This window comes from Cricetulus griseus, chromosome 5 (genome assembly GCF_003668045.3).
Source record: "Cricetulus griseus strain 17A/GY chromosome 5, alternate assembly CriGri-PICRH-1.0, whole genome shotgun sequence".
In the NCBI taxonomy this organism is placed as follows: domain Eukaryota; kingdom Metazoa; phylum Chordata; class Mammalia; order Rodentia; family Cricetidae; genus Cricetulus; species Cricetulus griseus.
The window spans coordinates 12136765-12154176 of record NC_048598.1 but is presented as its reverse complement, the minus strand read 5'-3'; positions in this window follow the sequence as shown (position 1 = coordinate 12154176).

Genomic DNA, 17412 nt, shown 5'->3' with positions numbered 1-17412 from the left:
TGTGATCCCAGCTGCACAGAAACCCAGGGCAGAAAGATCACCAGGTCCAGGATTGCGTGGGCTACAGAGCCAATGCAAAAAGACTCTGGGAAAATCAGTAAAACCCAGTGCCCTCCCTCCCTCTCCCAAAGAGAAAATACTGGAGATAGAGTCCCATGAATGCCCAATAAGATGCTAGATTCAAGATCTACCACCACCAAAAAACAAAACAAAACAAAAAAGCAACAACAAAGCCTTATAATTTCTTATAATGGTGCTTTTTTTTTTTCAAGAAGTTCACACTAGAGAAAAAAACCAAAACAACTGAAGTACAATACATATTTCAAGCTATATTGTACTGTGGTATACAACAGTTCTGCCTAGAAATGTAAAAGAATGGCAGAAGTGAGTTCAGTGTCAGAGTTTCTAAGTGTCATGTACATGGCCCTGGGTTCAACCCCCAGTACCTAAAGGGTGGGGATGTAAAAGAACCTGGAGCAGTGGTGGGATAGCCTTGTGCTAATAGCATTCAGGTGTCCCGCGCGATCGTCTCGCCAGCAAGAAAGACACAGGACACTCGGATCCTTCTGCAGTAAAGCTTTAATGCATCTTGAGAGGGAGAGCATAAGCTTACAGAGCGGAGACCCCGAACTCCCAAAAACCCATCCCTTATATAGGCTGGCAACCGCCGCCTCGGACGTGTTACCCCCTGACTGGCTGCAGCTCATCGGACCATATGACGTCACGGGAGAGGCAGAGACCAAGGGATGGAAAGTTACCCAGTGCCTGCGCACTAACTTGTTTACCATTCGGTGCCTGCCGGATGCAGGCGCCATCTTGTAATGGAGAATGCAGGGACGGCTCCCTACATTCAGGAAGATGAAGCAGAAAGATAATGAGTTTGAGGTTAGCCTGTGCTACATATGGAGAGTCTGTTTCAAAAATTTTTAAATGAAATAAAATGAGATAAACAGAAAGATTTTGAGCTATAGATAGTTATGGGTACTACTTTAGTTATAGACAAGTACCTTTCTTTAGTATAGTTTTATTTGATTGATTGAGATAGGGTTTCTTTGTGTAACCTTGACTATCTTGGAACTCAAGCTGTGGACCAGGCTGGCCTTGAACTCACAGAGCTCCACCTGTCTCTGCCTTCTGAGTGCTGGGGTTAAGGCATATGCCACCACCACCACCCTGTTTATTTTAATATTTAATGTTTATTTATTGTTTTATGTGGATGGGTGTTGTGAGCCTCCCTGTGGGTACTCAGAACTGAAGCCAGGTCCTCTGCAAGAGCAACAAGTGCTCTTAACCATTTCCATAGCCTAGTGTAGGGTTTTTAAAGTTCTTAATGTATATACATAGAAAAGCTAACAGAAGTGTACATTCAAGCCTTTGGGGCTAACAAGTTCTTGTTTTTCCTTTCTGTCTTTCAAACCTTTTTATTGCCCTGCAATGAGGCCATCACACCAGTTACTCTAAATGCTGTCTGTCTTCTGTTAAACACCGTCTTCATCTGCATAGTTCTCGATGGGCAATTTAGGTGACATCCAATGTATTGCCGTTTCCTCTGTATTGAAACATTCCTTTTTGAGCAGGTGGTGCTCTTGCAGAGGGCCCTGATTCAGTTCCCAGCACCGACAGACAGCTCACAACACTCCATGATAACTCTGTATCTCCAGAGAGTCTAACACCCTGTCTGGCCTCCGAAGGCATTGCATGCATGAGGTACACATACACGCAGGCAGAACACCCATTCATATAAAACAAATCTTTAAAAGGGGGTAGGAATGATATAATTATATCATAGTCTCAAAAAAACATAAAAGAAATTTAAAAAAAAGAACTCTGGTTAGCTCACAAAATTTACAAGACTCACAAGCCTGCTCCCTGAGATTCCACAAGAGTCAAAAGCTGGGGCAAAGAGGACTGACTCTTCAGTGGTATAGCCACCTGCAAGTTGGGCAAGGAACTCGAGCCATGCAGGTTCCTGAATCATCCATCATCCATGCTTACTCAGGTGGGCTGTTTGGTGATGCAGTCACTGAGCCACTCACACTCCTGTAAGCATTGCCAATAAAATTGCTGGTGCACCCAGCTGGAGAGAATAATTTAAGTAGGCTGTTGTTGCTGTCTATCTGGGGTAAGCAGAAATAGCTTTCCTAGAAGTCTGACAACAGCCACACCTTGACCTTGACACATTGTTCCACATACATTAAATGTTTCCCTTTTATTTGTTTAATTTTTGGATAGGCAATTCCTTTTAAAAATTATTTATTTATTTTGAGATGTGGTCTCACTATGTAGCCATGGGTGGCTTGGAGCTGCTATGAAGACTAGACTGGCCTCAAACTCATAGAAAGCATCTTGTCTGCCTCAAGAGTGGTAGAATTTAAGGCATGCCCCACCATGCTGGGCTCAGTGGTTTATTTTTATGACATTTCAACGACCACCCAATTGAAGTCTAATTCAAACGTTGAAAAGCATTACCCTGGGGGAAGCTTTGACAATGTTAAATCATTAATGAGTAAAATCACTGAAAACATCCATTATGGACTGTAGCTGTACCACATTGAGAATGCTTAGGCAGTTTGCACAAGGCCCTGGGTTCTATCCCCAACACTGGGGGGAGGGGGAACGGGACTCACACCCACAGGAATAAAACCAGACTTCAAACAAACCTTATTCAAAATAATTTCTGCCCGTTGTTTCTGGACACCAAACAACACAGACATCTTATCCAGCCCCTCAGAGAGCAGTAAATATATAATCTTATTTTAAAATGTGCTTCTGAATTAGAAGGTTAGCATTTTGAATTTGCAGTTAAAATGCTCATACATTTGTCCCCATTTAGATCCTCTGCCCTGTGGCCTGCCTGGGTGTGACTGCTCCTGCCTAGTGTCGGGGTCATCATGGCTTCAGCCTACTGCTGGTATTGTTTGTCCCACACATTCTCCCTACACACAGGACCTGTCACCCTATACTCCTCTTTTTTTCCATCTAAGGGTCTGGGCTCTGGGGGATACCTTCCCTGGACTGAATTACTTACCCAGGAAGGGTTCTATAGTCTTCTGTGAATTTGTCTTCAGGCCTATGGCTTAGATACTTCACTTATCAATTGCTAATCTAATTGCTTAATCTACATAGTGCAAGCAGAGTTACTCATGAGTCTCCAGGCTCTCTTGTTTTCCCAAGAAAGCCAGACAATTACCTCTCAACTCACCTTCAGTGCAAGAAAAAAAAAAAAAAAGCATAGATTGAAGAAAAAATAATGTATATATAATGGCCTTAAAAGAAGCAGGAAGGGGATTTGGTAAAATTAAATGCCTTTGGCATCATCTATGTAGGAAATCTAACAATTGAATTGTCACCATGAAAAGAATTTTTGCAAGACAACTAGGTGGAAACTCAGGTACAAAACTATTTTGTAAACCATGCATGGTGGCACACACTTGAAATCCCACTGGGAGCTATAGGAAGATCAGGAATTCAAGGAGTTTACCTACTTAGTAAATTTGGGGCCAGCCCAGGATACAGAAAACCCTGTCTCTAAAATAGGTTTTATTTGTTTGTCTTGTTTTGAGACAGGGTCTCATGTAGTACAGGCTTTTATAAGGATACTGATTGTGTTGTGGTATTCCAATCCACTTCGGGGGGAGAGGGGGAACCAAAGACTCAATTCAAATCTATATTAAATGAATTTATCCTTTCTGAATTTATCTCCTAGCAGAAGGATGACAGCCTTAGAACCAAACAGCATGCCTACCAAAGGGGCTAAAGAAAGGGTTTATAAAGGTCGATATCACAGTTGTGCATTACAATTACCTATGGAATCCACAGCTGGGCAAGAAAATTGTTCAACTGCCCTCACTGATTTCTCCTTCCTCTTGTGTAGTAATAAAAAGACCATCTCATCCCAGTCCTACAGTGATAAGTGAAGTTACGAAAGTAAAAAGCAAGTGGTGAATACCTCCCAGCAGGGACCCCATTAGCCTGGACTAATCTCACCTGCAGGCCACCAGGATCTCACAGGCAATGTGAAAAAAACCATAGTACAGGGCTGGAGACGTGGCTCAGTGGGTCGGAACACTTGGTGCTTGTTTGTCATCTAAGAAATCTAAGAACCACCCATATTCCAGAACTAGGTTCTCCCCTACCCGCAACCCCCGAGCCCGTTTTCAAGTCGTCATCACTAATGCAGTACGCTTCCAAAGTGCAGAAGTCTTTCTCCCGTTCCCTGACAGCCTGGTTCAAGGAATACTGAGGCCAGTCTCACATGCAGCGGAACGGTCAGGCGGGCAGCCCCGCCAGGGACCCAATTGCCGGTATTGAAGGAAAGACAAAGTTGTGAGTTAATGAGAAAGCAGATTTGCTGCCGGTGAAGGAGAATGGATCTGTTGCAGGTGGAGCAGGCGGATAGGGCCCCGGCGTGCAGTGCGTAGGTTTGGTGGGCCCTGCCAAGCTATGCCACTAAACAGACATGCTGCGTGCAATAGAGTTAGCGCAAGAGGTTTGTTGGGAGAGGGCGAGCAGAGGAGTGAAGAGTGAAAAGGCTGAGTTGGAGTGGGGACTTGAGAGAAGCAGGCAGACAAGAGGAAGAGAAGTAAGAGAGGAAATTAGAGACGGGGGAAAGAGAGTGAGCTCTGCCTGGCGGGCGCTTTTAAAGGGTGCATATATCCCGTCTCTGATGATGGAAAGGGACCCGGCGACATGTACTAACCGCTTTTGCGGCAGAGGCAGGTTGGTGCTGTGGAAAGTAACATTGGAATTCTGCAATGAAAGAAGCAGAGCTAGACGTGAAAGACCCCAGGTTTTTTTGTTTTGTTTTGTTTTGTTTTTGTTTTTTGTCTTGTTTTGTTTTTTCTCTATTTGAGAAAGTTCACTCAATGAAAGGGGAAAATGCTGCAGCTTAACAGGCTTCACAGCTAGCAGGAGCTGAGTAGGAACAGGAAGATAGACTAGAGAGGGGGCTTGGAGCGAAGATACAAGCTTGAAGATAGCTTCCATCTGTTGGATCACTGCCAGAATGCTGCAAAGGATCTGTATAGGATTCCGGGGAGCGGCCATTTGGATTGATATCTAAGGGGTATTGGGGCCAGTCTTGACTGTAAAGATGGACGGGTTTAGAAGCCCTTAAGTTGGGCACTAAGAGTAAAAGTTCGAGGTTTTCCAAGAGGCATCCCAGGGGGAATTCAGGGAGGACTGAAATAAGTAGGCATAGGCTGTCCTGTGTGTCCTCATGCAAAGAACAGAAGACCAACCCGAGAGGGTCGTGGTTACCTGGTACCAGGGCTTGATGGGGCCGAAAGGCAAGAAACCATGCTCGATAGAACAGGCCTCACTTGTGGGAAGTGGCCAGAGGTAAGTGTCAGCGAAGAGGGCCAACCACAGCCTTGAAGACATTGTTTGGGGGTTTTCCTGCCTCCAAGAATACCACAGCCTACTTACTCTTTTCAGTTTTCTTGGGTCCCCAGAGATGTTGACACCCCAGACAACAGGAAGCAGTCTAAAGAGCATGGTACCCTCAATTCCTAAGTCACTGTCACCTCTTCCTGTCTCTTTTCCTTTTATCATGAACAAAAGGTAGGACTGTTAGTCAGCTGAGAATGGCCCACATTCTAGAGCCAGATGTTCCCTCAACCCCCACACCACCTCCAATCCATCATCACTAATGCAACATGTTTCCATTGCCTTGTTTTCCAGAAGCACACGCTCTATGTCCCCTATAAAGCACATGCCATCATGGCCTGGTCTCTCTGTCTCTGTCTCTGTCTCTGTCTCCCATCCCTGCCCAGAGGCAGCCTTTCAGGTCCTCCCCTCCCCAACAAATCTCTTTTGTGAGATCTGGTGTGTAACGTGATTTTTTCCACACTCGTTGGCCCTGATCACCAAGGTACTCTTTCACCACAAAGCCCTTTCTGTGCTTTTGCTGAGGCCCAGGGTTCAGTTCAGTACTCACACTGGACTGCACACAATTGCCTGTCCATAACTCCAATTATAGGGAATCTGGTGCTGTCTTCTGGATTCCACATACATGCACATAGTACACATATAGACAAGCGCACACACATATACACAGACAAATAAATCTTAAAAAATTTAACGAGCACACTACTAAGACAGAATGGAGGGTCTAGAAACAAACTTTGTAAATATGTGGATGTATAAGATCAGTGAATAAGAGAAAAAAATAAAAAACTACATCACACTGTGTGCAAAATCACGGCTTAAATGTGGAAGAGGAAACTAAGTAAGTTTTTATTTAAAAGGATGTGTCATTTAGCAGATTTGGGGGATCCTTGATGACAAGCTGCAAAAACCACAAACCGTCAGGCAAACGTATTTTAAAAGTAAATTACTATATTGAATTGTAAAACTGTTCACCAAAATACACTACTATAAAAAGGAGTTTAAAGAGAATTTAAAAGCCACATACGATGGTACACATCCATGATCTAAACACTGGGAAGATGGAAGCATGCTCTTCAGGAGTTCAAGGTCATGCTCAGCTCTATACAAGGCTGAGCATGGTTTTAAAAAAGAATGTAAAGACAAACCATGAACTGTGAGGAGATATTTCCCACACTGTGGCCAAGAAAGGATTAGTATTGTGAAGGGCCAGCAAAATGATTCAGCTAGCAAGGATGCCTGCTGGCAAGCCTGATGACCTGAACTCAATACCCAGCACCCACATGGAGGAAGGAGAAAAGTGACTCCTACACGTTGTCCTGTAACAGGGAACACACGCCAGCGCACACACGCGCGCGCGCGCGCACACACACACACACACACACACACACACACACACATACACACACACACACACACACACACACACAGGAATAAAATGCATGAAGAACTTCTAAGAACCAGTAAGGATAATGTGGGTGGGAGAACAGGGCAAAATGAATAAAAATGAAGAATTTAACAGAACTGGAAGCACTGTAAAATCTAATCAGTGAAAGTCTAACTAGGGTTAAAAAAACAAACAACAACAAAAACATTGTTCAAAGCTCATGTACAACACAAGGCATCTATTACGACAGACTGGTTACCCAGATAACAGAAAACAATGTCACTCAATTGAATGGCTTCCTCCTCAGAGAGCAAACAGGAGGACCTCAGCAGCACTTCACAGAGACAGCAGTGCCACAGAGGGAGTTAGAGCCCAGACTACAGCAGGCCCGCGGCAGAGAAAGAAGAGAAACCTCCTGTTCTCTGCTCTGTCTCACATTAGCCAAGCACAGCCTGAATCCGGCTTCTGGAGAGCCTTCCCTTCAGCAGCACCAAGCAGGAAAACCCAGCAGGCATGGGCTATGCAAACAGCCTGGGGTGATGTGGGAGCTATACCTTTGTTACTGGAGAATTGTTCCTATGGCCATTCTACTGTGCCAATAAAGCCACCTTGAACCAAAGGACGGAGTCGATGATTGGCTGATTGGGTTTGGCCATAGATTTCTTGGAGGACTGAGGAGGTCTGCTAGAGAGGACAGGAAGAGAGGAGAGAGGATTTCCGGGGCTGGCGGTTGGAGGGAGAAAATAATGGCGAGAGAGAGGGCTAGCCAACTGGCTCTCTCCACTGTCCTTGGATTTATCAGGTCTTTATTTCAATTTAAGACTCCCGAGTTTTTAATTATAATGGAATGATGTAGCTATTCATTACATATCTTTATTGATTACCAAGGACATTGTGTTGGTCAACTTTTGGTTGTCACAGATATCTGAGTTAATCGGGTTCTAAGTGGAAAAGTTTATTTTGGTTCATGGTTCCAGTAGTTTCCATCTATCATGTATCCTTCCCTGACCTGTTGCAGTGCAGTACAACATGGTGGGAGCACATAGCAGAGGAGACATGCGCATGCCATGGTGACCAGCAAGCCGGGGCCAGGAGGAAGGGCAGAATCAGGAGAGTCACTGAGTTGCAGAGGGAGCAGGACATGCTGAAGGACAGGTAAAGCCACGAGACATGTGGCAGAATGTAGATGAATAGAAATGGGTTAATTTAGTTGTAAGAGCTAGTTAGTAACAAGCCTGAGCCATTGGCCAAGCATTTATAATTCATACTTGGCCTCTGAGTTGGTTATTTGGGACCAGGCAGTCCAGTTGGGACAGGAAACCTCCACCTACAGTTCTGTGGATAGACGGACACACACACACACACTGCTGCCACCACCGTCACATGGTAGCCATCATCACAAGGCTGAAAATTTAACACAATCATAACGACTATTAAAAGTCTCCAGACCTTGGCAGAACCAATACAGTCAATACTCTGCTGGGTGTGGACCTGGAATCTGTCTGTAACTGGTGTCTTCAGTCATTCTTTGCCAATCAAACCGGGGAAACGACAGTGTGCCGTGAAGTCTGGTTGTGTAGAAGGTTCCCTGTGTGCTTTGTTCTGTGCTGGGCACTGAGCGTGCGTATGTGTGTGCGGTGGCGGAGGGGCTGAGGTAATGAGAGTCACAGCGCTGGAGGCAGTTCCAGCCTGTGCGTTATGAAGAGCGCTCTTCAAATTGACCCATTTGATGCCGCCAAAGCTCTGAGTGAAGCTCCTTTTGTCCCCCCAGGTTGGAACTGCTTGCATTTCAAAGCACTGCATAATTTATTCAGAGGGCATCTCTGCAAGTACTGGGGGCTAGACCATGGGATTCTGATGTTGGCTAATGGTGGGGGGGGGGGAGTGGGCAGCATGTCCTGTTCAATGTGGCTGATCAATAGAGAATGTACCCGGATTCTAGATATGTGCATTATACAGATACGAAACAACCAATGACCCCCGGAATGGGGAGAGAAAAACTGTCAGGACTGTTCTAGGAACACACAGAAAACACGTACATATTTATCCCAGAAAACCTGAATCCCAGTAAGGAGAGTGACTGTCCCTGACGTCGGAGCCATGGCCTTTCTCCCCTCTCTGCATAACAGATTCTACATCCCAGGCAGACATGGTCCAGAACATCCCCCTTTTCCTCAGTTTTTAGGCAATAGTTACAGTCTCCCTGGAGGGGTGGGGGTGGAGGGCAGAGGCAGGGGGATTCTCACTCCCTTATAGGGTCCACATTGCAGTGGCTAAATTCCAGGGAAGTGGAACCAAGCAGTCGAGGGCTTCATTCCTCCTCCCATCCTGATTCATGGGAGGCCATGTTCCAGCTGTGGTGGGCTGGACCACTCAGGTTCATCTTTTACTTCGCTGGCTTGGAGGAAAGAAATTCCACGATGGAAAAGGTAGATCAGAAGGCCAGAGCAGGCAGCTCAGCCTATCACCAGTTTATAAAGTAGGGATGTCCCTCAGAGGGGAGCAATAGGTCAGAGTTTTACCTATTAGGAGAAGCAGACCATATACCAGGAGGGGCTCTGAGGCACCTCCTAAAAAAAACAGACTCTTAGGGGCTCAGCTGTCTCTGCTTGGCGTGGACGGGTGGAAGACATTGGGCTGAGCACATATGTGGTGGAGAAATGGGAGAGAAAGAGAAGCAGAGCAGTTCTTGCTCTGTGGAGAGGGTGGCACTGGAGGGTGCTGAGGAGCAGGCTGAGGGGAGTGCCCTGGAGCAGGCTGAGGGGAGTGCCCTGGAGCAGGCTGAGGGGAGTGCCCTGGAGCAGGCTGAGGGGAGTGCCCTGGACAGCCACATTCAAAGAGCCAGGGAAAGAGGAAAGCAGAACCTGTGCCCGGATGTGGCTGATAAAAAACTGAGTGAGAGAGCCTTCACATTGGACTTCAGAAAGCATTTTCACAGCCACCAGTTCAAAGAATCTGAGGAAACCATGAAAGAAGGGAGGCACATGGACAGTGTCACATTAAAGAGTGGTAATAAAGGGACAGAAATTATGAAGACCCGGAGGGAATTCCTCGAGTTGACAAGTTAATAGCAGAGATACAAAACTCACTAGGGAAGCTTCATGGTGGATCTGAGGGGTGAAAGGAAACATTATCAAAGATGGTTTAGCAGAGGCGATGAAATTGAAAGAAGAGAAATTTTTAAGTAAGTGTATATAGACAGACACGGGTGGGGTCGTATGGAGACAGCCACCCACAAGTCAAGGAGAAAGGTTTGGAGTATTCACCCCTCACAGCTTCTAAAAGCTACCAACCCTGCTACGCCCTCAATCTCTCAGCTCCCACTGGAAGACCGTGAATATTGCAACAGGTCTCTAGACCTTTGCACAGCTGACTCCACAATGGAAGCAAAACTCAGCACGTGGACAGCACGGCCTGCCAAAAACTAAAACAAAGACCTAATCCATCAAAGTCCACAGTTCTGGGAAAGTCTCTAGATGGAATAGCCTTACTTTTCGGTTCTTGTATTCTGATTCTGGCTAACTGTTCTTGTTAAATGAAGTATGCAAACCCAGGATATAGTTTTTGTGCTTAAAAACTCACCCTGCGACAACAAGCTCAGGGCTACACTGGGATCTTGAACAGCCAGTGCAGTTGCCAGCTGCTTAACCAAGACTTCCTATGGGCTTAAACCCATGTCTAAGTAGTCCTCTCTGGTGGATACCCCACAGTAATATCTGTTATCGAAACTGTGCAAATTGTGGATCTGCTCAAGAAAACCAACACATACACGTCTGCCATCTCTTGTTAGTATTTCCAAATGGGTCAGAAAAATTAGCATAAAAATTGGTTTCTTCTTCTTCTTCTTCCTCCTCCTCCTCCTCCTCCTCCTCCTCCTTTTCAGACAGGTGTCTCTGTATAACACCCTGACTGTCCTGGAACTCACTCTGTAGACCAGGCTGGCCTTGAACTTACAGAGATATACCTACCTCTCCCTCCCCAGTCAGGGATTAAAGGCATGAACCACCACCACCCTGCAGTTTTGGCTTTTCGGCTGAGAAAAAGATGCAGCCAATTCAGGTGAATCTTTGAAGTGACATTACAGTGAATAAGAATGGGTAGGTTCACACAGAAGATATGAAAGCCATTTGTGAGCATCCTTTCCCATTTATCTCTATCTGGAGAACAACGGTTAGGCATCTTCTATAGAAGAAGAAAGTACTTTTGTGGCAAATTACTGAGAGATGAGAGTGGAGAAAAAGGCCGTAGTATTTCCACACACACTGCTACAGGAACCCCTCCCCACTGCCACACACACAAATCAATGTGTCAGAGGAATTTCTTTTTTTTAAGATTTTATTTATTTATTATGTATACAACATTCTGCTTCCATGTATATCTGCACACCAGAAGAGGACACCAGATCTCATAACGGATGGTTGTGAGCCACCATGTGGTTGCTGGGAATTGAACTCAGGACCTCTGGAAGAGCAGTCAGTGCTCTTAACCTCTGAGCCATCTCTCCAGCCCCGAGGAATTTCTAAGAAGGCTCTGGAGGTACAATTTTGCCTTCCACTCTAGCAGACAATGTAGAGATTATGTCCTCATTTCCCTTTGCTGAGAGTAGCCAGATACCTTTTCCTGTTGTCCCGCTCTTACAAAAACCCCTCCCATGCATGTCCAGCCTATGCAGGAAGCAGCATTTGTGTTGATCCTATCTTCTCACTCACACACAGGCCAGCAGAGGAGATGAATTCAGATTTGTGTGGAATGCATGACAGAGTCCGTGAGAGCGATGCCAGGCAGAGAATTTACACTTGTAAACTCCCTAAATATATCGTGTGATTGGACAGAACTTTGGGTATTTTTTTTCGTTTGTTTTTAGTCAGAGGCTTCCCAAATTATGAACGTTGGGAACTACATGGTAAGACATTCTGGGAACCTGAAGCAGGAGCTGATGTTTACCGGTTTGTTTCTCATAGCCTGCTCAGCTTGCTTTCTTATAGAACCTAGGACTGCCCAGGGATGGCATCACCCGAGATGGACTAGGCCCTCCCCCCATCAATCAATCATTAATTAATAAAAAGCCAGATCTCATGGAGGCACTTTCTCAAACGAGGTTCCCTTCTTTCAAGTAACTCTAGCTTGTGTCAAGTTAACATAAAATTAGCCAGTGCATTAGTTGTGTGAAAAATGCAAATTTCAGATGCAATGGAATACCTCACCTAGCTATATCGATGATAAAAACACAAGTCTAAAAACTCAAGTAGATCCCAGGGTGGGTAGACACAGTCAGAAACTGTGACGAGGACTGCTCCTCCTCACGCACTATTTCCACAGCACAGAGCCTGTGCCTCTGAGGCACACTTGGTTGGCTCTGTGTGTGTAAGGGAGATCAGGGAAACCATCAGGCCTCTCATGCCCATCGGATTCATACATAACCAAAGGGAGAGCCATGTTGGTGTCTGTCAGCCGATGGCAAAACACACAAACTGTGCTGTAGGGTACCCGCACTGTAGAGTACTTGTCTCACTTAGGGTTTCTATTGCTGTGAAGAGACACCAGGACCATGGCAACTCTTATAAAGGAAAACATTTCATTGAGGTGGCAGCTTACCATTTTCAAAGGTTAAACCCATTATCACCATGGTGGGGAGCATGGCAGTATGCAAGCAGATGGGAGATGCTGGCTACATATTGACCAAAAGGCAGCAGGAAGTCGACTGACTGTCATACTGATTGAAGCTTGAGAAAAGAGACCTCAAAGCCCGCCCTCACAGTGACACACTTCCTCCAGCAAGACCACACCTCCTAATAGAGCCACTCCTTTTTGGGGACCATTTTCTTTCAAACCACCCCAGTACTACTCACCAAGAAGGTGTGTCCATGTCAGAATCCCCCAAGTTTCACTGGATAAAGGAGCTGAAAAGAGCTGGGTAGGTTTTGTTTTTTGTTTTTTGTTTTTGTTTTGTCAACTTAATATAAGTGTGGGTCATCTTGGAAGAGGGTTCTGTTAATCCCAAAGATTCAAGGAGAAAGACCACTGATCCAAATCATTATGACCAAATTAATTAAAGTAAGCAGTTAATTAAAGCAAGCTTTTTTATTCATGTTCAGGGCTGCTTCCCCCTAAGATGAGGTTTGAGAAATTGGCATTGGACCTGAGGAAGACAAGGTTTTTATAGCTTAGGGGTAGGAGGTTTCCAATGGGGGATTTGGCAGGAAAGATAGGTGGGGTTACAGGAGCAGAACATATACATAACAACTTAGTCAGGATGACTTCCTGAAACAAAGACATGGTTCAAGGTGGGGATAACAAGGAAGCCATAGCAGGTAGTCACAACAAGGTAGACATAAGTGGTCAAAATAATTTTTTGAAACAAAGGTAGGGTTGAAAGATTATTGTGCCTTTTGAAACAAAGGCATGGTGGTTGTTTCCTGGAACAGGATATACATACCGAACCATTTTTAGTTAAGGTTACATGTGGGGCATAGCCCAACCTTTGAGAAACAGAGGTTTCATCATCAACAGGAATGAACCTAGTTTGTCTTTACTCTAAGATGGCTTTCAAGCTTAAGATGGAGGCAAGCTGGTTCATCAGGGACCTCAACTGAGAAAATGCTTCCATCAAATTGGCCTGTAGGCAAGTCTGTGATGCATTCTCTTGAATAGTGTGTGTTGGCCCATTTTTAATGTCAACATGACCTAGGATAGAGTCATATTGGAAGACAGAACCTCAACTGAGAAAATACACCCACCAGACTGACATATGGTATGTTTTCTTGATTGATGATTGATGTGGAGGCCCAGCCTACTGTGAATGGTGCCATCGCCGGGGCTGGTAGTCCTAGAAAGCAGACCGGGCAAGCCCATAATCAGTATTCCCAAGCTGCTTTTGGTCATGGTGTTTTATCACAGCAATAGACACTCTTGAGACTCTGACTGATGTGGGAGCCCCTACAGGTGGGCCTGGGTTGTATAAGAAAGCAAACTGAGAAAGCCACGGGAAATGAGCCCGTAGCAGTGTTCCTCAGTGCTCCTGCTTCAGTTCCTGCCTCCAGGCTCTTGCCTCCTGTCTTGGCTTCCTTCCACGATGTGTAACCTGAAACCCTTTCCTCCTCAGTTGCTTCTGGTCATTGTGTTAATCACAGCAATGCAAATCTAACTAGGACAGGAGCCTTATTCCAAGGAATACGGATTCCCTACCTCCTTTCCGGTGAAAACGGTGGAAGGCGAGTTGAACTATAAGGCTCGAGGGGTCAGTGGTTGTCTGAGTCTGGTGTGGGTCTGGGAATCATTGTGATTGTGGTGGCAATTACGGGAAGTTTTATAGAAACGGAACAAAGAAAGCCACAAGTCAAGACACCTTTTCAGTGTGTTGGCGGGTAAACAGGGTAGGCGCGACAGCAGAATGGGGACCCTCTGCTGGAGGCCTCCTGTTTACATCAGTTACTGTCTGATGACTTTCTCAGCTTCTGGATTGGTGGAAGCTGGGGATCTGGCATACATTCAAAAACAAACAAACAAAAAACAGACTCCCCCCAACACACAAAACTCCCTACCCAACACTACTTATATTAGGTCATAGACAGAGGTAGGCAATAAATGGCTATTGGGGCCTAATTACAGCCCAAGATAAGTTGTAATTAAACTCCTACTTGTAATTACCTTTTCACAGTCACTGAAAATTTAATCTGTTAATCAGACTTTCTAGAAGGTTCAACATAGGACACAGTTTTGTTTTGAAAATTTTTCTTTACAATGTCTAAAAAACTTTTCTCAGCCTGGTGATGGCGGCACACACCTTTAACCCCAGCACTTGGGAGGCAGAGGCAAGCAAATCTCTGTGAGTTCGAGATCAGCCTGGTCTGTAGAGCTAGTTCCAGGACAGCCTCCAAAGCCACAGAGAAACCCTGTATTGAAAAAAAGAAAAAAGAAAAAAACCCAAACCTTTCTCGTTTTATAGCTGCCTAACTCCAATTCCCTATTGATGGACAATGTGATTTTATCTTTATAGTTTCTTTGTTCTCAATATTTGTTTTTAGATTTATTTATTTATTATGTTATGTGTATGAGTGTTTTGCCTGCATGCCAGTCTGTGCTCCATGTGCTTGCAGTACCCACGGAGGCCAGAAGAGGGCATCAGATCCCCCTGAGAATGGATTTACAGATTGTTAGGAGCTGGGAATCCATCTTCTGGAAGAGCAGTAAGTCCTCCTAACCACCGATCCATCTTCCCTGATGGTAGACATTTTAATAGAAATTTCTTTCTATGGCATTGTTTGGTTGGCTAATGGCTCTATGTAAATGTTGTCTCTGGCTAATGCTTGATTTTTTTGTTTGTTTGTTTGTTTGTTTTGTTTTTAAACAGTATCCCAGACTGTTTGTTTTAACAGTATCACTGCTGTGGCTGGGGATGACTTAGAGTGTTACAGCATGTACCACCACACCCACACGGATGCTAGGGACCAAACCCAGGGCCTCAGGCAGCCCAGGCAATTCTACCAACTAAGCTACAACCCCAGTCCCCAGTGCCAGATTTCTTCATTCTTCCCATTCTTTTGTTACTCCAGTGATAGGGAGAAGGAGTCTGGGGCCTTCAGTTTCAGAGTCACTGTGCTGACAAGTTTTATGCTAACTTGACCCAAGCTAGAATCACTGGAATGGAGGGAGCCTCAATTGAGAAGATGCCTCAATAAGATCAATAACCCTGCAGTGTGTTTTCTTAATTAATGATGGAAGGGGGACAGGGACGGGAGGGGGGGTGGGGGAGGACCCAGCCCAGGTGGGTGGTGCCACCCCTGCACTGGTGGTTTGAGTTGGATAAGAAAACAGGTTGAGTCAGCCAGGAGGAGCATGGTCAGCAACCCCCTCCATGGCCTCCCATCAGCTTCTGCCTCCAGGTCCCTGTCCTGTTTGAATTTCCCATCCTGACTTCCCCCAGTGATGAACAGTGATGCAGAAGCAAAAGTCAAATAAACCCTTTCTTCCCCAGATTGCATTTGGTCATGGTGTTTCATCACAGCGATGACTCAGACAGTCAAAAAAAGCATGTCCTTTGCTAGTGCTTTTAGCCAGTGTTTCTTGGAGAGCTTGTTAGAATGCAGATTTATTTCCACCCAGCATATGGCCTGAGATTCTAGAGTTTGGAGATGCTCTTCAGAAGCTAAAGGTTGCTGGTGCGAAACCCTGACTTCCAGGGAGCTGGTGTGTGCTTTCTTCAGGAAGGCCACATGACTCGCCAAGCTGCTTCGTGCAAATCGACATTGGCTGCCACTGTCTCTGCTGAGAACAACTTGTTAGAACATTTTTAAAAGCGAAGTTGATGAACCAGTTCACTAACCTATTGAGCCATTTTGATGACTTTATCCTTGTCTCCGGCTCAAAACTGGTAGAAGTAATTTGCTTACTTATTTCAACATGTCTGTGTCAATTGGTGTCTTAGTTAGGGTTTCTATTGCTACAACAAAAACACTGTGACCGAAAAGGAAGTTGGGGAGGAAAGGCTTATTTGGCTCACACATCCACATTGTAGTTAATCACCAAAGGAAGTCAGGACAGGAACTTAAGCTGGGCAGGAACCTGGAGGCAGAAGCTGCTGTAGAAACCACGGAGGGATGCTGCTTCCCATGGCTTGCTCAGCCACCAGCCCAACCATTGCACCGCCCACAATAGCTGGACCCTCCCCCACTCATCACTAACGAAGAAAATGCCTTGCAGCTGGATCTCATGGAGGCATTGCCTCAACTGAGGCTCCTTCCTCTCTGATGACTCTAGCTTGGGTCCAGTTGACACAAAACCAGACAGCACAGTCAGCAAGTCACTGCAGTTTCTTCGAAAGCAACACAGAAGCCCCAAACCTTCACCACAGGTCTTTTTTTCTTCTTTTTTCTTTTTTTTTAAAGTTGTCTCCAGGTCTTGGTATGAATGGGAACTCCTCCCATTGCCTGTGTGTCTGTCTTCTCTGTTCCAAAGTCGCTGCGTTAGGGCGGCTTCCTGATGAGCTTGTTCCTTGTAGGAGAGAGCAAACAGCAGTTAATCAGGAGGAGTGGAGGAATTTACCTGAGCGGCACACACCAGTCTCCCAGTGAGCAAGGATCTGAGCGCCAGGAGCTGGGGGAGGGAGAGGGTGCTGCTGGTTTACTGGAGAAATTTTAAATGATTTTTACTTAGTTATTTTTTGATAATTTCATACACATATACAATGGGTCCTGGTCACATTGTGGTGTTTTCTTTTTAATTTTTATGTATTTATTTTTAATTATATGGGCGTTTTGCTTGGATGTGTGTCTGTATACCATGTGCTTACATTGCTGGTGCCTACAGAGTCCAGGAGATCCCCTGGAACTGGAGTTACAGAGGGTTATGATGAACTGCCATGTGGGTGCTGGGAATTGAACCCTAGAGCTCTGGAAGAGTAAACAGTTCTCCTAACCACTAAGCCATCTCTTTAATACTTTTTCACAAATGAGGATACTGAACTTCAGAGATATTAAGTTACCTCAAGGGCAACAGCATTCTCAGGTGTCTGTGTGTCCCAGTGCACACCACTGATCCCTTAGGAATGAAAAATGTGTTGGAATTGATTTGAATAATTTTCCCTGGTTCTTTATCATTTCCCAGGTCTTTTTTTTTTTTTTTGTTCTAGGATTCTGAGA